The following is a 22,463-nucleotide window of genomic DNA, read 5'->3' on the forward strand; positions in this document are numbered from 1 at the left end:
TCTTAATGACTTATTTTGGCCCCTGTCTTCAGGGGTAATGAGACTGTGTGGCTCCCCCAATTTCCAAGTTGTTTTTCTATTGCTTGCTAATGATTAAACAGCATTGTAATATTCTGTTGTTATCATAAAAGTAGCTTTATGTCCCATGTAAGGAAACTTTTAGTGAGAGAGTAACAGAATGCCTGAAGAGCATGACTGTGAGCTCTAGAAGTAGTCAACCAGTTTGTGATAGAATGGTAACTGAATTTTCCCAACTGCATGAGCTGTGATGACGTGCTCCCTTTTCCTCCTTTAGTTAGTTAAAATCATAGGCTGATTTCTTTTTACCTATAATCTCCCTAATAATTTTTGATGATAGTGACCCCTCACTTCTCTATGCCCAAAAAACTCATTCTTTAAATAATGCTTGTCATGTTGGCATAGTTCTAATAGGGACCAATGTACATGTGTATCCGTATAGTTATTGTTTTATATTAACTTTATAAATTCTGTTGACTTGGCTTATAATAGTTTTATGATTTTTACTATATAGGTAGGATTATATATAGATTATCGTTTGTGACAGAATAATGTGAAGTTAAGTAATTACTAAACTCTAAATGGAAATTGTATTCAAGAAACTCAGGCACTGAACTTGAAGATAAGAGTACTGTCGCTTTAATCCAGTGTATTTGCTTATGGAAAGAAAAACACAAAGGCGGACTTGAGTAAAAAGAAATATTAAAATATTGTTAAAAATTCTGTATTACTACTATTTTGGAATTTAACCATTTATAGTCTCCAAAAATAAATTTTCAAATAAAATATTTTTATAAATAAAAAACGCTTTTTGGAATAAATCAATTTTCTAATGTTCCTTGGGATCATGCCACATATGATGGTATCTAGCTCCTTGCCCCCCAACACAGACACAGTTCAATTGGCCAGTGATTACTTTAGCAGGGAAAATAAATTAATAAATAAATAATTTTGGAATCATTTTCATGGAAGTACTAAATAAATGTCAAAACTCACTTTCTATGAGGTAATTCCCTAGTAATTTCTTTGTAATTGAGCCTGAGGGTATTTTTAACACCAGTACTGCCTCCTGGAATCTCTCTATTCTTTAGCCAGGTCCCATGGAAGCTAATCTAATCTGGTTGCAAAGTCTGTCCCACAGTACACACAATTCAAATAAGAGTTATCCACCCACAGCTCTGATGACACAACTCAAGCCTTGCCTTTACATCCAAGCAAGTGCTGATGTTTTGGATAGAAACCAAAGCACTTTCTGTCATCTTGCAATCCATGAGAGGGCCCTTCAAACTGAGTGTGATGGTCATTCTTATGTGTCACTTGGCGAGGCCATAGTACCCAATGGTCTAACCAAACACTAATCCAGGTGTTGCTATGAGGATACTTTGCAGATGTGGTTAATGCGAAGTAAGGATTACCTTCTGTAACATAGAGGGAAATCACCCAGGCAGTTGAAAGTCTTAAGGCAATAACCGATTTCCCAGAGAAGGAATTCCACCTCAAGGCTGCAGTGTCTACTCCTGGCTGAACGTCCAGCCTGCCCACCTGTACCACAGATTTTGGACCTGCCAACCCCCGAAATCACATGAGCCAATTTCTAGAAATAAATCTCTTACGAGATATATCCTGTTGTTTCTGTTTCTCTGGAGAAACCTGACCGATAGCTGATTATTTCTACTGATACTTAGAGAAAGAGCAAACCTGAGCATAAATCTGTCTTTTTGGCTGGGAGTGGTGGCTCATCTCTGTAATCCCAGCATTTTGAGAGGCCAAGGTGGATGGATCACCTGAGACCACGAGTTCTAGACCAGCCTGGCCAACATGGTGAAACACTTTCTCTACTAAAAATACAAAAATTACCCAGGCGTGGTGGTCCATGCCTATAATCCCAGCTACTCAGGAGGCAGAGGTGGGAGAATTGCTTGAACCCAGGAAGTGGAGGTTGCAGTGAGCCGAGATTGCAACACTGCACTCCAGACTGGGAGACACAGTGAGACTCTGTCTCAAAATAAATAAATAAATAAATAAATAAATAAATAAATATAAAATAAAATAAAAAACCCAAAAACCTCATCTTTCCAAGGAAGATTATTTTCTTTTCAAGAATATTTGGGTGACCTTTTTAAAACATGTGCTTGCAACTTACAGGGATATGAGGGCCTCTTCAAGGAGAACTACAAACCACTACTCAATGAAACAAAAGAGGACACAAACAAATGGAAGAACATACCATGCTCATGGATAGGAAGAATCAATATCATGAAAATGGCCATACTGCCCAAGGAAATTTATAGATTCAATGTCATCCCCATTAAGCTACCAATGACTTTCTTCACAGAATTGGAAACAATTACTTTAAAGTTCATATGGAACCAAAAAAGACCCCGCATTGCCAAGACAATCCTAAGCCAAAAGAACAAAGCTGGAGGCATCATGCTACCTGACTTCAAACTACACTACAAGGCTACAGTAACCACAACAGCATGGTACTGGGACCAAAACAGACATATAGACCAATGGAACAGAACAGAGCCCTCAGAAACAATACCACACATCTACATCCATCTCATCTTTGACAAACTTGACAAAAACAAGAAATGGGGAAAGGATTCCCTAGTTAATAAATGGTGCTGGGAAAACTGGCTAGCCATAAATAAAAAGCTGAAACTGGATCCCGTCCTTACTACTTATACAAAAATTAATTCAAGATGGATTAGAGACTTAAATGTTAGACCTAAAACTATAAAAACCCTAGAAGAAAACCTAGGAAATACCATTCAGGACATAAGCATGGGCAAGGACTTCATGTCTAAAACACCAAAAGCAATGGCAACAAAAGCCAAAATTGACAAATGGGATCTAATTAAACTAAAGAGCTTCTGCACAGCAAAAGAAACTACCATCAGAGTCAACAGGCAACCTACAGAATGGGAGAAAATTTTTGCAATCTACTCATCTGACAGAGGGGTAATATCCAGAACCTATGAAGAACTCAATCAAATTTACACACACACAAAAAAAACAATGCCATCAAAAAGTGGGCAAAGGATATGAACAGACACTTCTCAAAAGAAGACATTTATGCAGCCAACAGACACATGAAAAAATGCTCATCAGCACTAGCCATCAGAGGAATGCAAATCAAAACTACAATGAGATACCAGCTCACACCAGTTAGAATGGCAATCATTAAAAAGTCAGGAAACAACAGGTGCTGGAGAGGATGTGGAGAAATAGGAACACTTTTACACTGTTGGTGGGACTGTAAACTGGTTCAACCATTGTGGAAGACAGTGTGGCGATTCCTCAAGGATCTAGAACTAGAAATACCATTTGACCCAGCCATCTCATTACTGGGTACTTACCCAAAGGATTATAAATCATGCTGCTATAAAGACACATGCACACGTATGTTTACTGCAGCACTATTCACAATAGCAAAGACTTGGAACCAACCCAAATGTCCATCAATGACAGACTGGATTAAGAAAATGTGGCATGCACTCCACCTCTGGGGACAGGCATAGCTAAACAAAAAGCAGCAGAAACCTCTGCAGATGTAAATGTCCCTGTCTGACAGCTTTGAAGAGAGCAGTGGTTCTCCCAGCACGGAGGTTGAGATCTGAGAATGGACAGACTGCTTGCTCAAGTGGGTCCCTGACACCTAAGTAGCCTAACTGGGAGACATCCCCTACTAGGTGCAGACCGACACCTCACACCTCACACAGCTGGGTACACCTCTGAGACGAAGCTTCCAGAGCAAGAATCAGACAGCAACACTCGCTGTTCAGCAATATTCTGTCACCTGCAGCCTCTGCTTCTGATACCCAGGCAAACAGCATCTGGAGTAGACCTCAAGCAAATTCCAACAGACCTGCAACTGAGGGTCCTGACTGTTAGAAGGAAAACTAACAAACAGAAAGGACACCCACACCAAAACCCCATCAGTGCATCACCATCATCAAAGACCAAAGGCAGATAAAACCAAAAGATGGGGAAAAAGCAGTGCAGAAAAGCTGGAAATTCAAAAAATCAGAGCACATCTCCCCCTCCAAAGGAACACAGCTCATCGCCAGCAATGGACAAAGCTGGACGGAGAATGACTTTCACAAGGTGAGAGAAGAAGGCCTCAGTTGATCAAACTTCTCAGAGCTAAAGGAGGAACTATGTACCCAGGGCAAAGAAACTAAAAACCTTGAAAAAAGAATGGATGAATGGATAACTAGAATAATCAATGCAGAGAAGACCATAAAAGAACTGATAGAGATGAAAACCACAACACGAGAACTACGTGACAAATGCACAAGCTTCAGTAACTGACTCGATCAACTGAAAGAAAGAGTATCAGGGATTGAAGATGAAATGAATGAAATGAAGCGAGAAGTGTAGAGAAAACAGAGTAAAAAGAAATGAACAAAGCCTCTAAGAAATATGGGATTATGTGAAAAAACCAGATCTAAGTCTGATTGGTGTGCCTGAAAGTGATGGGGAAAATGGAACCAAGTTGGAAAACACTCTGCAGGATATCATCCAGGAGAACTTCCCCAACCTCATAAGGCAGGCCAACATTCACATTTAGGAAATACAGAGAACGCCACAAAGATACTCCTTGAGAAGAGCAACTCCAAGACTCATAATTGTCAGATTCACCAAAGTTGACATGAAGGAAAAAATGTTAAGGGCAGCCAGAGAGAAAGGTCGGGTTACCCACAAGGGAAGCCCATTGAACTGACAGCAGATCACTCGGTAGAAACTCTACAAGCCAGAAGAGAGTGGGGGCCAATATTCAACATTCTTTTTATTCTTTTTTTTTTGTGGAATAACATTTTATATATCTGAAAAAATAGAATTATCAATACAAAATGTTGGCAGGCATGAGGATCAATAGGCACACTTGGAATCTGCTGAGGGGAAAGCAAATTTGACACACATCTTGGAAAACAATTTGTTATTATTTTGTAAAGTTAAACATTTGTCTACACTATGGCACAGAAATCTAACTCAAAAGTAGGTTCTAGAGAAATTATTGCACATGTTCACCAGGAGAACAATATAGGAAATGTGTATAGCAGTGTTATTCACAATAATGCTAAGAGGCTAGATAAGGAAATGGATGAATACATTTTGGTATATTGAAAAAATAAAATATCATATAGCATTGAAAAATAACAAATTATGACTCATGCACAAAAAATGTATAAATCATAGCAAAAAGTAGAAATGTAAATCATGAGACTATATATAATGTGATTTCATTTTTCATAAAGCTAAAAACAAGCAAAACAAATAATATATTGTTTATAAATATATAAATATGGGATAAAACCAGTTTATAAAACAAGAGAATAATAAACATGAAATTGTGAATGGAGTTATTATCTCTGGAGGAAGCAAGGGGCTGAAATAGGGAAGAAGTCCACAGATGGCTTTGGTAACGTGGGGCAATTATCAACATTCTTAAAGAAAAGAACTTTCAACCCAGAATTCCAACCCAGAATTTCATATCCAGCCAAACTAAGTTTCATAAGTGAAGGAGAAGTAAAATCCTTTACAGACAAGCAAATGCTTAGAGATTTTGTCACCACCTGGCCTGCCCTACAAGAGATCCTGAAGGAAGCAATAAACATGGAAAGCAACAACCGATACCAGCCATTGCAAAAACATGCCAAAATGTAAAGACCATCGATGCTACGAAGAAACTGCATCAACTAACAAGCAAAATAACCAAATAATATCATAATGACAAGATCAAGTTCACACATAACAATATTAACTTTAAATGTAAATGAACTAAATGGTCCAATTAAAAGACACAGACTGAGGAATTGCCACACTGCTTTCCACAATAATGTTATGAAAATGTACCCTAGTACTTAAAGTATAAAAAAAAAAAAAGACACAGACTGACAAATTGGATAAAGAGTCAAGACCCATCAGTTTGCTGTATTCAGGAGACCCATCTCACATGCAGAGACACACATAGGCTCAAAAAAAAGTGATGGAGGAAGATCTACCAAGCAAATGGAAAACAAAAAAAAAAAAAGAGGTTGCAATCCTAGTCTCTGATAAAACAGACTTTAAACCATCAAAGATCAAAACAGATAAAGAAGGCCATTATATAATGGTAAAGGGATCAATTCATCAGGAAGAGCTAACTATCCTAAATATATATGCACCCATTACAAGAGCACCCAGATTCATAAAGCAAGTTCTTAGAGACTTACAAAGAGATTAGACTTCCATACAATAATAATGGGAGACTTTAACACCCCACTGTCAACATTAGACAGATCAACAAGACAGAAAGTTAACAAGGATATCCAGGAATTGAACTCATCTCTGCACCAAGCAGACCTAATAGGCATCTACAGAACTCTCCACCCAAAATCAACAGAATATACATCTTCTCAGCACCACATCACACTTATCCCAAAATTGACCACATAGTTGGAAGTAAAGCACTCCTCAGCAAATGTAAAAGAATAGAAATTATAACAAACAGTCTCTCAGAACACAGTACAATCAAACTAGAACTCAGGACTAAGAAACTCAACAAAAAACTGCTCAACTACATGGAAACTGAGCAACCTGCTCCTGGATGACTACTGGATACATAATGAAACGAAGGCAGAAATAAAGATGTTCTTTGAAACCAATGAGAACAAAGATACAACATACCAGAATCTCTGGGACACATTTAAAGCAGTGTGTAGAGGGAAATTTATAACACTAAATGCCCACAAGAGAAAGCAGGAAAGATCTAAAATTGACACCCTAACATCACAATTAAAAGAACTAGAGAAGCAAGAGCACACACATTCAATAGCTAGCAGAAGGCAAGAAATAACTAAGATCAGAGCAGAACTGAAGGAGATAGAGACACAAAAAACCCTCCAAAAAATCAATGAATACAGGAGCTAGTTTTTGAAAAGATCAACAAAATTGATAGACCACTAGCAAGACTAATAAAGAAGAAAAGAGAGAAGAATCAAATCAATGCAATAAAAAATGATAAAGGGGATATCACCACCGACCCCACAGAAATACAAACTACCATCAGAGAATACTACAAACATCGCTATGCAAATAAACTAGAAAACCTAGAAGAAATGTATAATTTCCTGGACACTTACAGTCTCCCAAGACTAAACCAGGAAGAAGTTGAATCCCTGAATAGACCAATAACAGGCTCAAAATTGAGGCAATAATTAATGGCCTACCAACCAAAAAAAGTCCAGGACCAGATGGATTCACAGCCGAATTGTACCAGAGGTACAAGGAGGAGCTGGTACCATTCCTTCTTAAATTATTCCAATCAATAGAAAAAGAGGGAATCCTCCCTAACTCATTTTATGAGGCCAACATCATCCTGATACCAAAGCCTGGCAGAGACACAATAAAAAAAAGAGAATTTTAGACCAATATCCCCAATGCAAAAATCCTCAATAAAATACTGGCAAACCGAATCCAGCACCACATCAAAACGCTTATCCACCATGATCAAGTGGGCTTCATCCCTGGAATGCAAGACTGGTTCAATGTACACAAATCAATAAACGTAATCCAGCACATAAATAGAACCAAAGACAAAAACCACATGACTATCTCAATAGATGCAGAAAAGGCCTTTGACAAAATTCAACAGCCTTTCACGCTAAAAACTCAATAAATTCGGTACTGATGGAACGTATTTCAAAATAATAAGAGCTATTTTGACAAACCCACAACCAATATCATACTGAATGGGCAAAAACTTGAAGCATTCCCTTTGAAAACTGGCACAAGACAGGGATGCCCTCTCTCACCACTCCTACTCAACATAGTGTTGGAAGTTCTGGCTGGGGCAATCAGGCAAGAGAAAGAAATCAAGGGTATTCAGTTAGGAAAAGAAGAAGTCAAATTGTTCCTGTTTGCAGATGACATGATTGCATATTTAGAAAAACCCATCGTCTCAGACCAAAATCTCCTTAAGCTGATAAGCAACTTCAGCAAAGTCGCAGGATACAAAATCAATGTGCAAAAATCACAAGCATCCTTATACACCAGTAACAGACAAACAGAGAGCCAAATCATGAATGAACTCCCATTCACAATAGCTTCAAAGAGAATAAAATACCTAGAATCCAACTTACAAGGGATGTAAAGAACCTCTTCAAGGAGAACTACAAACCACTGCTCAGTGAAATAAAAGAGGACACAAACAAATGGAAGAACATACCATGCTCATGGACAGGAAGAATCAATATAGTGAAAATGGTCATACTGCCCAAGGTAATTTATAGATTCAATGCCATCCCCATTAAGCTACCAATGACTTTCTTCACAGAATTGGAAAAAACTGCTTTAAAGTTCATATGGAACCAAAAAAGACCCCGCATTGCCAAGACACTCCTAAGCCAAAAGAACAAAGCTGGAGGCATCACACTACCTGACTTCAAACTATACTACAAGGCTACAGTAACCACAACAGCATGGTACTGGTGCCAAAACAGAGATATAGATCAATGGAACAGAACAGAGCCCTCAGAAATAATACTACACATCTACAGCCATCTGATCTTTGACAACCCTGACATAAACAAGAAATGGGGAAAGGATTCCCTAGTTAATAAATGGTGCTGGGAAAATTGGCTAACTATAAGTAGAAAGCTGAAACTGGATCCTTTCCTTACTCTTTATATGAAAATTAATTCAAGATGGATTAGAGACTTAAATGTTAGACCTAAAACTATAAAAACCCTAGAAGAAAACCTAGGAAATACCATTCAGGACATAAGCATGGGCAAGGACTTCATGTCTAAAACACCAAAAGCAATGGCAACAAAAGCCAAAATTGACAAATGGGATCTAATTAAACTAAAGAGCTTCTGCACAGCAAAAGAAACTACCATCAGAGTCAACAGGCAACCTACAGAATGGGAGAAAAATTTTGCAATCTACTCATCTGACAAAGAACTAATATTCAGAACCTACAAAGAACTCAAACAAATTTACAAGAAAAAAACAAACAACGCCATCAAAAAGCGGGCAAAGGATATGAACAGACACTTCTCAAAAGAAGACATTCATACAGCCAACAGACCCATGAAAAAATACTCATCATCACTCACCATCAGAGAAATTCAAATCAAAACCACAATGAGATACCATCTCCACACCAGTTAGAATGGCAATCATTTAAAAAGTCAGGAAACAACAGGTGCTGGAGAGGATGTGGAGAAACAGGAACACTTTTACACTGTTGGTGGGACTGTAAACTAGTTCAAACATTGTGGAAGGCAATGTGGTGATTCCTCAAGGGTCCAGAACTAGAAATACGATTTGACCCAGCCATCCCATTACTGGGTATATACCCAAAGGATTATAAATCATGCTGCTATAAAGACACATGCACACGTATGTTTATTGCGGCACTATTCACAATAGCAGAGACTTGGAATCAACACAATGTCCATCAGTGACAGACTGGATTAAGAAAATGTGGCACATATACACCATGGAATACTATGCAGCCATAAAAAAGGATGAGTTCATGTCCTTTGTAGGGACATGGATACAGCTGGAAACCATCATTCTCAGAAAACTTTCGCAAGAACAGAAAACCAAACACCATATATTCTCACTCATAGGTGGGAATTGAACAATGAGATCACTTGGACACAGGAAGGGGAACATCACACACCTGTTGTGGGGTGGGGGGAGGGGGGAGGGATAGCATTAAGAGATATACCTAATGTAAATGACGAGTTAATGGGTTCAGCACACCAACATGGCACATGTATACATAAGTAACAAACCTGCACGTTGTGCACATGTACCCTAGAACATAAAGTGTAAAAAAAACTTGTAAATAAACTACCACTTATAAAGAAAATAAATAAATAAATAAATAAAAGAAAATTTTTTTAAAAGGAAAAAAGGATCAAAATAAATATATAGAATCTCAGAGACCTGTGGGAGAACATCAAGTGTACCAACATATATCAAATAGGAATCCCAGAAGAGGAGGACAAAGAGAAGGGACAAAATCTCTTGAAAAGTAGTGGTAGAAAACTTCTCAGTTTTGATGAATAATATTTAATAAAATTCGTACTGTCAAAAAAAAAAGATGTGATTGCATAAGGGGGATAGCAAATGGGAAAACCAACAATTTTTTTAAGCCATCTTGTTAGCAATGCTGACGGTTTTGAACTCAAGACTCTCTGTTTTCTCATGTGCTTGAATGATTCTCTGGATTGTCTTGAATGTGGGTCTCCACAGAGGGCCGGTAAGGAGGGGCTCCTGAGCATCAGAGGAAAACTGGTGGTACCAGGTAGGTGCCTGGAGAGATGTGCGAGGGGAAGATGAGGCAATGCTGAAAGAGCCGCAGAGGGGCGGGTGGACTTGGAAGCGGATATTCCTACACTTGGGGAGGCCAGGGACCTGGCGATCTTGTAATACCATCTACCCCTTTTAACCACCAGGAAACTAAGATTTCCAGGATTTCCTAAAGCAGCAGTGACATGAGGCCAAGTCTGCACCCGAGACTGAGGGGGTGAAAGGATATCAAAGTGAGATGGCAGGTTTTTCACGTGTTTCGGGGCAAACTGAGTGCCTGTAGGGCCTGAATCTGCGGCTGCCCCCGTGTGCTGAGAGGGGTCAGCCCTCCGGGACTGTGTGCAGCAGGGCTATTCACGTGCTGTGTTTGGCCAAGAGATTGGTGGTGCGGGCCATTTCCTCCAAGAACCAGAACCTGAAATTGCTGCTCTCTCAGAATCCAGCCTGAGCAGAAAGAGAAGTGAAAGGGGGGCTTCTCAGAAGCACCAGGATTGTTCTCATTTTCCTCAATTATTTTATTGAGGTGTTTTTCCTCTCCAGTCACAGTGCTGTCCCTCTAGCCCAAACCGCCACTACAGGGAACCCCACCCAAGTGCCACACCAGCCCTCTGGACTGCACTATCATAGCCCCCTCCAAAAAAAAATGCCTATTCTGGGTTGGCCATCAACTCACCTCACTCATCTTATACCCATCAATCTTTCCATTAATTCTTTTTAAAATGGTATTAAATGCCTCACCCATGGAATATGGTTGGACCAGTTTAACCTGTTCAGGCACGGTGGCTAATGCCTGTAATCCCAGCACTTTGAGAAGGAGGCCGAGACTGGAGGATCACCTGGGCCACATGGCAAAATCCCATCTCTACCAAAGCATAAAACAAAACAAAAATTAACCTGGCACAGTGGTGCAGGCCTATAGTCTCAGCTACTCAGGAGGCTGACATAGGAGGATCACTTGAGCCCAGGAGGCCGAGGTTGCAGTGAGTCATATAGGTGACATTATTGCAGAAATTGAGCATTTTGGTCATTTTTCCCTATCACGTGATTAACATTGAGAATTTAGGGAATGTTAGAAAGATACATCTGTGCTTAATGGTTATGATACTTGATTTTGGATAAGACCTTTTATTCTTTTAATAAAAACAAAAATGCTCTGGGAGGCCGAGGCGGGCTGATCGCTTGAGGTCAGGAGACTGAGACCATCTTGGCTAATACGGTGAAACTCCGTCTCTACTAAAAATACAAAAAAAAAAAAAAATTAGCTGGGCGTTGTGGCGGGCGCCTGTAGTCCCAGCGTGAACCCAGGAGCTGGAGCTTGCAGTGAGCCGAGCTCACGCCACTGCACTCCAGCCTGGGTGACAGAGCGAGACCCTGTCTCAAAAAGAAAGAAAGAAAAAGAAAGGAAGGAAGAAAGGAAGAAGGAAGGAAGGGAGGAAGGGAGGAAGGGAGGAAGGAAGGAAGGAAGGAAGGAAGGAAGGAAGGAAGGAAGGAAGGAAGGAAGGAAGGAAGGAAGGAAGGAAGGAAGGAAACAGCTCCTGCCTCAAACTGGGAAAGAGCATCATCTCTGAGCTAATGAGAGTAAAGAATGGTTCCCTCCACTGTAAGGGGCGTGGTGGAGAAGGGGAAGGTGGAGATCCCCACTGGAAAAACTGTGAAATGCTCTGAAACTAGTGGTTGACCTTGGACAGATTATCTTACTCTCATTTGCCAAAAGTAGCAATAACATTCTTTCTATTTCCCTCACTGGAGTTTCCAAAAGATAAATGGCATGCTGATTAGAGAAACATAATGTGCAGCTGTGAGGATCTGCCAGTTAGAGGGTTATGAGTCAGGGTAACTGCCTAGTAATGCCTAGATGGCCCTTGCCATCTATGACTTCATTCTTGCTAACAGCGGGGTTTTAACTAATTCTTCATATATATATATATATAAAATACCTCATTAAGGCAGGATGTTAGTAATAGGGGAAATTATTGGGGCAAACGGTGAGGAGTATAGGGGAACTCTCAGTATTTTTCATTCCCATTGTTCTGTAAACCTGAAACTGCTTTGAAAAATGTATGCATAAATGTAACTGTATATATATACACACAGTTATATATATATATATATTTAAAAATCTGCAGTTCATCTTGAGTCTTATTCCTGAAATCTTTCTCCAGTCTTTAAAATGGAAACTACTTCCATCAAGCTGAGTGGTATAATCAACAACAAAAGGCAATGGGAATAAAATAAGATTAAAATCAAAAGGTGAATTTTCAGCCTGTTCTTCAAAGACTATCCTATAACTACTGGGGAAGACCAGGGTGGGGGAAGGATGTTCAGGTGATCTTTCCTTGTCCTGCAATTTGTGGGGAAGCCATATGTGTACCCACATAGGGGGTGCAGCAGCCACTGCGTGCATATATGAAAATGCTCTTGCACAAACACAAGAAATAAGCTCATTCGTATCACCATAGGGGTACCATCTGAGCTCATTCTATTCCAGATTTTAGGTTCTTAAAAATATAGTATCAGTCATATTTTCAGTTGGCACATATCTGGGACTTTAGGGTATATGATTTTTTCTCCTAAATCAGGAATAAAGAAACTGAGGTTTAGAAAGATCAAGTGTCTTGTCCAGGCTGGCACAGACTGTTACTAGTAGAACTGAGGGTGGAAGTGGGGGAGAGAAGAGAAAATGAAAGAAAACAAAAGAAACCTTGTTATCTTCCAGGTCCTGGAATTTCTTACAAGGTCTACAGATGGCCTCGGAGCAACCCTCCCTCTCCTAGGCAGTCTCTCTCATTGGCTTACCGGCCCTTTATAAAAACACAAGAGCAATGAGACATGATAAACCTGGCCACAAATTTGGTCTGCTAGAGAGAAAGGGACCATGTTCCTGAGAACAGGAAAATAACAATGTGTGTGGGTTTCCGTACAAAGCCGCCCTCAGTGGGTGACTCAAAGCGCTGAGAGACAGCCAGGGTAAGAAGCTGTTTGTAAAACAGCTCTACTTCCTTTTCCCACCACACCTCTGTGATCTTTTATGCAAAACAATCTTTTTACCAGAATTAGCAGGAGCACTGATACCCAGAAAAGCCACTAAACATCTGAGTACGGCTGCATCCCAGGGCTGGCCAACAGCTGCCTGTTACTGGCCCAGGCTGAACATATACACATCTCCCAGCCACCATCTGCAGTGCACCATAAAGACAATTTCTTATTTTTGTTTATTTTTTTAAGAAATGGGGTCTCCCTATGTTGCCCAAGCTAGTCTTGAACTCCTGAGCTCAAGTGATACACCTGCTTCAGCCTCCCAAAGTGCTGGAGTTATAGGTGTGAGCCTGGCCAAGAGAGTTTCCTATATTGAATTCTAGATGGCAGTGAGGACTGAACCCAAGGGCACTCTCGGTGTTCCACTGCACAAGGAGCAGGCATCTTGCTTGAAACATTCTATGGCTCCCTCTTACTTCTGCCAAATGCCCTGCCCTCATGTTACCTGTGCTCTGACCTGAGGCGGGGGGCCAGGCTTAGGAGATTTCCCCACCCAGGAGGATTTCATTTCCACAGGGACCAGGAAGACATCTAACCCCATTCATGATGTGATTTAGCCAAAGTGACAAGCACTTAACAAGGGGCTTGGGAGAAGGGAAGAGAATGGCCCTGGTCATGCTGGGAGCTTCTGTGTTGTGGTGGTGGGAGCGGGAGGGCATGGAGCTCCTCTCCGGGAACTTTCTCAGGTGAATGAAGCAGAGCTGGATCAATTACTTGCACATTTGCATTTAGATGGATTCAGTTTTTAAAGAAATTATAAGTGAGAGAGTGAGATGCGGGTAACTCTTGATTCTTTGATTTAGTTTGGAGAGGAGGGTGGTTCTAACGCAGATAACATATACAATTCGCACTTTGCAATGAAAGCTGCATTTGACTTCCAAAATATTCTCTCATATTAATATTGTAATGTTAACTTTTCATATAATAATAGTTATAACTTTTCCTCTCTAAAAGTCTGTAGAATTATGGTGGTTTCATTTCGAAATGTGTTTTCCTAACAGTGAGATGTAAATAGAAATCTGGTAATTCCTAACAGGTCTAAATTCCTATAAGACGTTTTGGACAAATCTAAAGAGAATCACTGATATGTCTCTCTCCTACCACAGACATGCAGGTAATAAAATAAAATATAATAAAATAAAATAGTCAAAGAGTTTGAGAATCTTATCTCCTTTAAGTTCACAGTGTACTGAAAAATAGAACTGTCAACTATGGTCACATATTTTGCAAATACCACCCCCTGCTGTTTGTCTCTTAAGTTTGTAATGTGACTTTTTTGCTGTCTGGAAATTTGAACAAATGTTTTTTTATGGCACTGTCATTCTTAGAAAGCTCTCCTTTCTCATCCCATTATTTAAAAATATATTACTTATGTCCACACAAAAATCTGCCCACTAAGGTTTATAGCAGCTTTATTCATAATTGTCAAAACTTAGAAACAACCAAGATGGTCTTTCAATAGGCGTATGGATAAAGTGTGGCACATCTAGACCATGGAATCTTATTCAATCAAAAAGTAACTGAGCTAACAAGTCATGAGAAAGCATAAAGAAAACTTAAATGCATATTGCTAAGTGAACTAAGTTAATCTGAAAAGGCTATATACTGTATGATTCCAGCTAAATGGCATTCTGTAAAAGACAAAATGACAGAGACCGTAAACCAATCAGTGGTTGCTGGCAGTTCCAGGGGATGGAGGGAGAGATGGATAGGTGGAATATAGGGAATTTTTGGGGTAGTGAAACTATTCTGTATGATACTGTAATGGTAGATACATGTCACTACACATTCATCAAAGCCCATAGAATATACAACACCAAGGCTGAATTTTAATGTAAACTATGAACTTTAATTAATAATAATTTATCAATATTGGCTCATCAGTTACAACAAATGTACCACACTAAGGCAAGATGTTACTAATAGGGGAAATTGTTGGGGCAGACGGTGAGGAGTATAGGGGAACTGCCAGTATTTATCATTCCCATTTTTCTGTAAACCTAAAACTGCTTTTTAAAATAAAACCTATTAATTTAAAAAAGGGGGAGATTAAAAAAATAAGATGAGGAAAGAGGGAGTAAAAGAATGTAGGATAGGGAGAAAGGAGGTGAGAAGGGATAAAAAGAGAAGAGAGTGAGAAAGAGGGGAAGAGGAAAACAGGGAGGAAAGGGGTAGGAGAGAAGAACAAGGGTCACTTGCATACGGTAAACTCCCTACCCTATAAGAACTTATTATATAATACATTGGAGAGACAGCCAAGATGACTAAGTTGTCATTAGATTAAAATTATATGAGTAATATGAAGGTGTGAAGTGAGTCTCATGTAATAATAAAAGCCTTATATTAACATAAGATGTAGATCATCTTTTATACCGCTACTCTGTATGACTTTTATGGTTCATAATAAATGCTTTTATTTTTCATGATTCACCTAACAATGTTTTCTTTATCTAGCTACTTCTTGTTTGCTTGTTTGTTTGTTGTTTTGTTTTTGAGACGGAGTCTTGCTCTGTCACCAGGCTGGAGGGCAGTGGCACGATCTCGGCTCACTGCAACCTCCGCCTCCCAGGTTCAAGCGATTCTCCTGCCTCAGCCTCCCAAGTAGCTGGGATTACAGGTAGGCGCCACCACACCTGGCTAATTTTTGTATTTTTAGTAGAGACGGTGTTTCACCATGTTGACCCGGATGATCTCGATCTCCTGACCTCGTGATCTGCCCACCTCAGCCTCCCAAAGTGCTGGGATTACAGACATGAGCCACCACACCCGGCCCTTGTTTTGTTTTAAGCCTGCCTTTGGCTTATCTATATCTCTCAGTTAATTCCCAAGATGGATAGATAGATAGATAGATAGAATATAGATATTAATATCTAATAATATAGAGATATGTAGCCCAATAATTATATGTAATATGTATAATATATGTAATAGCAGAGAAGTGGGACTATGATAATTTGAGGCCTTAAACTATCTGTGAATAGATACAGTATTATTTAATGATACACTCTAATTAATTAAAAACATATAACTCCTGTACCAAGGACTAAACTTTTTAAAGGGGTGAACAAATAATAAGTCAATAAAGGAGATGAAATAGAATCATAATTCCAGTAAGTGCTCAATTACCTCAAGAGAAGGCAGGAAAAAATAAAGGACAGATGGATTAAATAAAAAACAGCTAAGAAAATGGTAGATTTTAATTCAGTTATATAATAACCATACTAAAGGTGAATGATCAAAATATACCAATTAAAAGACAGAAATTTTCAGATATTATTAAAAATCAAGACTTATGTATATGCTGCCTTAAGAAAAACTCACTTTGAAAATAAAGACACAAATATGTTACAAATAAAAGAATGTTAAAAATGTATACCATCAAACAATATCTAAAAGAAAGCTGGAATAGCTATACTCATGTTAAAAAAAAAAAAGAAGAAGAAGCTTTATCAAGTTGAATGATGAAGAAAAAGAACTCAAACAAATTTACAAGAAGAAAACAAACAACCCCATCAAAAAGTGGGCAAAGGATATGAACAGACACTTCTCAAAAGAAGACATTCATACAGCCAACAGACACATGAAAAATGCTCGTCATCACTGGCCATCAGAGAAATGCAAATCAAAACCACAATGAGATACCATCTCACACCAGTCAGAATGGCAATCATTAAAAAGTCAGGAAACAACAGGTGCTGGAGAGGATGTGGAGAAATAGGAACACTTTTACACTGTTGGTGGGATTGTAAACTAGTTCAACCATTATGGAAGACAGTATGGCGATTCCTCAAGGATCTAGAACTAGAAATACCATATGACCCAGTCATCGCATTACTGGATATATACCCAAAGGATTATAAATCATGCTGCTATAAAGACACATGCACGCATATGTTTATTGCGGCACTATTCACAATAGCGAAGACTTGGAATCGACCCAAATGTCCATCAGTGACAGACTGGATTAAGAAAATGTGGCACATATACACCATGGAATACTATGCAGCCATAAAAAAGGATGAATTCATGTCCTTTGTAGGTACATGGGTGCAGCTGGAAACCATCATTCTCAGCAAACTTTCACAAGAACAGAAAACCAAACACCTCATGTTCTCACTCATAGGTGGGAATTGAACAATGAGATCACTTGGACATGGGAAGGGGAACATTACACACCAGGGCCTATTATGGGGAGGAGGGATGGCATTGGGAGTTATAACTGAGGTAAATGATGAGTTGATGCGTGCTGACGAGTTGATGGGTGCAGCACACCAACATGGCACATGTATACATATGTAACAAACCTGCACATTATGCACATGTACCCTAGAACTTAAAGTATAATTAAAATAAATTTTTAATAAAAATTAAAATTAAATAAAAAATTTTTAAACTTCAGAACAAAGAGTATTATCAAAGATAAAAAGAAATACTACATAATGATTAAAATGCCAATTTACCAAAGTAACATCACAATCCTAAATGTATATGAACTTGACAATAGAGTTTCAAAACACTTAAAGAAAAACTGAAAGAACCAAAGTTGATATAGATGAATAGCTACAATTACAGTTGGAGATTTTAACACATCTCTTTAAGTAATAGATAGAACAAGTAGCTAGAAGGTCATTAAATATGTTGATGACTTGACCACTGTCAACCAATTTGACCTATTGACACTATTGACCTAATGACACTGTTGACCTATTGACACTTGACCTATAGCACACTTCAATCAACAACAGAACACACATTGTTCTCAAATGCACATGGAGCATTCACCAAAATAGAGCATATTGTGAGCCATGAAACAAACCTTAACAAATCTAAAAGAACAGAAATTACATAAAGTATCTTTTCAGACCAAAACGGAATTAAATTCAAAATAAGTAACAGAAAGAATCTAGAAATTGTCCAAAGATTTGAAAATTAAACACATACTTGAAAACAACCTTTGAGTACAAGAAATCTCAAGGCAGATTTTTAAAATATGCTTAAATAGGTGGATATAAAATGCCAGCAAATAAAAATTTATAGAAGAAAGCTAAAGGATAGCTTAAAGGAAAATTTATAACATTAAATGCTTATATCAGAAAAGAAGAAAAACCTCAAAAAATTAATTGTTGCATTCACCTTAATAAACTAGAGAAAGAAGAGTAAAGTAGACTCAAAGCAAGCAGAAAGGGGAGAAAAGACAAAAATAAAGTAATTAAATTAAAAACAGAAAAAAATAGTAGAGAAAAATAATAGAACCTCAAAACTGGATCATTGAAAAGGTTGACAAAATTAATGGGTACTATCCTCACTACCTAGGTGACGGGATCCATACCCTAAATCTCAGCATCATGCAATACACCCGTGTAACGAACCTGCACATGTACCTCCTGTATCTAAAATAAAAGTTGAAAAAATTAATAAACCTCCAAAAAAGGTTTATCAAGATAAACATCTCTCCAAAGAAGATATTCAAATGACCAATAAGCACATGAGAGATATTCAATATCACTAGCTATTAACAAAATGCAAATCAAAACCACAATGAAATACTGCTTCACACCCATTAGGTTGGCTATTATCAACACACATGCACAGACAAAAAAATAACAAGTGTTGGCAAGGATGTGAGAGAGATTGGAGCTCTTGTGCATTGCTGGTGGGAATGTAAAATGGTGCAGCTGCTGTGGAAACGGTATGATGATTCCTCAAAAAATTAACCGTAATTACCTGTGATCCAGCAATTCCACTTCTGGGTATACATCCAAAAGAAGTGAAAGCAGAGGCCGGGTGCGGTGGCTCACACCTGTAATCCCAGCACTTTGGGAGGCTGAGGCAGACAGATCACGAGGTCAAGAGATCGAGACCATCCCGGCTAACACGGTGAAACCCCATCTCTACCGAAAACAAAAATACAAAAACTTAGCCGGGTGTGGCGGCGGGCGCCTGTGGTCCCAGCTACTCGGGAGGCTGAGGCAGGAGAATGGCGTGAACCCGGGAAGTGGAGCTTGCAGTGAGCCGAGATCGCACCACTGCACCCCAGCCTGGGAGAAAGAGCGAGACTCCGTCTCAAAAAAAAAAAAAGGAAGTGAAAGCAGAGACTTCAACACATATTTATACACTGCTATGGAGCGGCATTATTCACAATAGCCAAAAGGCGAGAGCAACCCGTGTCCATTGACACATGAATGAATAAACAAACATGATATATTCATACAATGGAATATTATTCAGCCTTTAAAAATAAGGAAATTCTGACTCATGCTATCACTTTTAATGGGGAAAACCCCGATTACTTTTGCACCAACCTAATACAACATGGACGAACTTTGAGGACATTATGTTAAGCAAAATAAGCCAGTCGCTATATATATATATATATATATATATATATAAAAACATGACTATATATTATATAATACATTATATATAATATGCATAATATATTATGTATATTATATATCATATTATATATTATAATATATATTACTATATATATTACATGACTGCACTTATCTGAGGTTTCTAATGTAGTTACATTTATGGAGACAAAAACTAGAATGGTGGTTGGGAGAGGATGGAGGGAGGGGAAAATGAGGATCTGGTGTTTAATGGGTATGGAACTTCAGTTTGAGAAGATGAAAAAGTTCTGAAGACAGAAGGTGGTGATGGTTATACGACAATGTGAATGCACTTACTGTCGCTGAACTGTACACTTTAAAATAGTTAAAATAGTAAATTTTAGGTATGTATATTTTACCACAATTTAAAAAAATGCTCAGCGACACTAGTCATTAGAGAGTGCAAATTAAAACACAGTGAAATGCTGCTACTCACCTATTGGAATGGCTAAAGTGTTGACAAGGGTGAGAAAGCAAATGGAATTCTCATTCATCGCCAGTGGGAACAGAAAATAGTATAGCAGTTTCTTATAAATGGAAACTAGTTTTGCAATTTCTTATAAAGTTAAACATGCACTTATCATGTGACCCCACAGTCCCACTCCAAGGTATTGACCTAAGTTAACTGAAAACTTACGCCGACAGAAAAATCTGTACCTGACTTTTTTTTTTTTTTTTTTTTTTTTTGAGATGGAGTCTCACAGGCTGGAGTGCAGTGGCACAATTTCAGCTCACTGCAACCTCTGCCTCCTGGGCTCAAATGATTCTCCTGCCTCAGCCTCCTGAGTAGCTGGGATTACAGGCATGCACCACCACTGCAGGCTAATTTTTGTATGTTTAGTAAAGAAAGGATTTCGCTATGTTGGCCAGGCTGGTCTCGAACCCCTGACCTCAGGTGATCCGCCTGCCTTAGCCTCCCAAAGTACTGGGATTACAGGCGTAAGCCACCGTGCCCGGCCCTGAATGTTTACAGCAGCTTTATTCATAACCAAAAGCTAGAAACATCTCAGCTGTCTTTCACAGATGAAAGGGTAAGTAAGTTGGTGTATATCCAGACAATGGAATACTATTCAGCAATAAAAAGTATCAACCCACAACACATGAATGAACCTGAAATTGTTTTTGCTCAATGAGAGAAAATCCAAAATGTTACACATTGAATGATTCTATTTATATGGGACTCTGGAAAAGGCAAAATTATCAAAATAGAAAACAAATCCACGGTTACCTGGAGTTGGGGGAGTCATATGAAATGATGCTCCACTTTAGGGCCTCATTAGGAAACTTTTGGGGGATCCAATTGTTCTGAGTTAAACTGTACTGTTGTACACGTGACTCTATGCCTTTCTCTATCCCATAAACCTATACACCACAAAGGGTAAACTTTGCTTTATGCAAGTTTTTAAAAAATCAACCAAGATCTTGGGGAAATCCAAGATGAAAAGCAGACTGCTAAAATGAATCTAACTGTATTGCAAATAAAAAAAAACAAAACATAACCATACAGAAGTTAGGGGACAAGAAAGCAGCTGACCTAAGTGACTTTGTAAAGCAATGTTTTGACTGGAGAGTGTCAGGCCAAAGACAAAAAGAATGGTACAGAAGCAACATACTCTCATTGATAAATTCGTTTTTCACAAGCAACCCTAAACCTGTGGTATACTTGGGCTCAAAAATAATTAAGTATATTGTAAGCTATGAGATCCACTTTTCTCATTGTCAGAAAGAAGTTACAAATAAGCAGAGATAATGCTAGAATAAATCCTGGTGCTAGACTGGAGTTAGAAATATCAGCATGAACTCATGGTTGATTTATTTTTAATAGATACAAAAATATAATATGTGTGCATATATGGGTCAGTTACACATACATGGATTGCCTAGCTCCACCCACTGAGAGAGAGGAGACTACAAGCAGTGACACCAGTAGCAATGAGCACAGCCGGCACTCAGATCTTGATTTTGAAATGCCATTCCCTAATGAAAGGAACCAGGACTCCTTAAAGAAGTGTAGACGTGGCTGATTCCAGGGCTAGGACAGGGAAAATAAATACAAGATGAGCCTGGAACACCTTATAGTGCCAGAAAGTAAAGAAGTGAAAACAGGATAGAGCATTTGAAAAGAGCAGAAGAGGAGGCAAAAATTTACCCCTCTTCTCTTAGGGTTTTGTTGTTGTTGTTGGGGTTTTTTTGTTTTTGTTTTTGTTTTGTTTTCTTTGTTTGTTTGTTTTTTGCCTGGGCCTGGAGAATTAAATCGACATAAGACAAATCAACAGAAGAAAAGCATATAAATTATTTAATGCAAGTCTTTTATGGCAGGAGAGCCTTCATAGGGAAGTGAAGACACAAAGCAGCAGCTAGAGTCAAACATTTATGCCTTGAATTGTGAAAATATAACAAGGCAAAGGGGCTTGTGCTAGGGTAAATAACTGGGTAGATAAGTAATTAGGAAGATACAGGAAGATAAGGGATGCTTGTACAGATTCCTATCAGCCTCAACTTCCCATCCTTGGTGATAAGAATGCCACTTTCTTCTTGGTTTAGGGAGGACATCTTTCACATGGGAATTTCATCTCTGGCTTTTAAAGAACGGTGAAGGTCAGAGTGATCTTCTTGCACCTCCTGTTTTTATGTGCCTTTAGTTTAAAATAATTCTGATGCCAAAGTGGCATATTTGGGGATGATGTGTTCTGAGTGACG

This window comes from Macaca mulatta, chromosome 3, assembly GCF_049350105.2.
Source record: "Macaca mulatta isolate MMU2019108-1 chromosome 3, T2T-MMU8v2.0, whole genome shotgun sequence".
NCBI classification, from domain to species: Eukaryota; Metazoa; Chordata; class Mammalia; order Primates; family Cercopithecidae; genus Macaca; species Macaca mulatta.